This window comes from Galeopterus variegatus, unplaced genomic scaffold, assembly GCF_000696425.1.
Source record: "Galeopterus variegatus unplaced genomic scaffold, G_variegatus-3.0.2 Scaffold10062, whole genome shotgun sequence".
Classification (NCBI taxonomy): domain Eukaryota; kingdom Metazoa; phylum Chordata; class Mammalia; order Dermoptera; family Cynocephalidae; genus Galeopterus; species Galeopterus variegatus.
Genome location: NW_007736173.1, coordinates 6,608 through 8,110, shown reverse-complemented (window position 1 = coordinate 8,110; position 1,503 = coordinate 6,608). Strand labels below are relative to the sequence as shown.

The 1,503-nt window shown below is 34.5% G+C and overlaps 1 protein-coding gene across 1 annotated transcript in view; it reads right to left on the bottom strand.

Annotated features, from left to right (window-relative positions):
• LOC103609766 (putative coiled-coil domain-containing protein 144C) overlaps positions 1-1,503 on the bottom strand; it is a gene marked incomplete at its 3' end in the record, with an annotated part of 55,258 nt that overhangs the window by 51,957 nt on the left and 1,798 nt on the right. Inside the window, exon 2 of the mRNA XM_008594055.1 lies at positions 1,374-1,443. The remainder of the gene's footprint in view (positions 1-1,373; positions 1,444-1,503) is intronic.

Sequence of the window (1,503 nt, the reverse complement as noted above, 5' to 3'; positions counted from 1 at the left end):
TTTTATAGTCAGTCAGTCAGAAGCACAGGTAAAACAACTGCACCTTGTGGCGGGCAGCAGAAGTGGGTGGAAGGAGACAGTCTTGGGGACTGAGCCCTCTACCCGTAGGATCTGACACTATCTCCAGGTAGATGGTGTCAGAATTAAATTGGAAGATACCCAACTGGTGTCTGCTGTGGAACTGGTTATTTGCTTGCTGTTGGGGAGAAATCCCCACACATTTGGTCACAGAAGTCAGTGTTGTGTACTGATAATTTTGCTGTGACAATAGAGGAAAGGCAGTTGTGTTTTCCCGTCTTCTATCTTGTAACTCTCCATTATATAGAAATCCATTTGTCTCTTCACTTATTCACATTCAAAAAATGCCTCTGACTTGCAAGTCCTTATACTAGGTGCTCCAGGATACACCCAGATATGTTTCCTAGTCTCCAGTACCTCATAGTGATGCAGGAGCTTCAAAATGAATAGTTAAATAACTAAATACAAACAGTTCTGAAATTTGAAACTTTAGAGTGTGATACAAGAACCTGTAAGTGGATACTTTTGAAATCTTCAATGCAAAAACTTTCTGAAATCAAAGTTTTACCATATGATTCTTAAGAGTCTCTGCTTCTAGAACTGGTTATTATTTGGGGTAAAACATGTATTCTTCAATTAGAGAAAGAGTTTAAATACATGAATACTCTTAATGGAATGACTTAGAAAACACAGTGTAATCCCTTTGTACTAGAGATATTGAGAAAGAGAATTTAAATTTCTAAAGGTCCACAATTTCCAGTATTATTTTAGCCTAAATACAAAACCAAGGAAAGAAAGAGAGAAAAAGCTATCTCCTAAACACTATGACACCAAAATAAAAAGTAAAATAAAAAGAAAACTATATGCTATGTGCCACACAGTTTTGGAACTGAAAGGCACCAGGGAAATTTCATGATTACTGTATTAACTAATTAGATCCATTTAAGATTTATTTAGACACGAGTATTATAAAAGTCATGTTAGTATGATTTAAACATCATAGTAAGAATACTTATCCAATAATCCTTGACCAAATTCACATTTTCTCTATAGCGGGATAGTTCTCCCTAATATCATTTTCCTATCACTTTGTATTTTCCAGTACATCCTTTTTTTCAGTCCTTACTACTCTGAAGTATTTACCAATTATTTCATACTTGTCAAAGGAAAAAGGAAAATGGGGGAAAAAATCCAACTAGTCACATTTCTATATTTCTATAAAATGGTTTTCTCTGACCAGTTTTCCATTACACATATAACATGATGAAAGGAAGAACACTGCTAAATTCTAAGAGGAAATATCATACAAACTTAACTCAGAGCAAGAAAATTAATTCCATGAGAGAGCACTTTACCTTGGTATCCAAATCTAAGTCATCAATTGATGAAGGCCATGAATCATTAGGGCCAGGTATGTCACAAAGCCTTTAGAGCAAAAACATACAACAAAAATGAGTGAGTTCATTTCTTAAAAAAAAAAAAAAA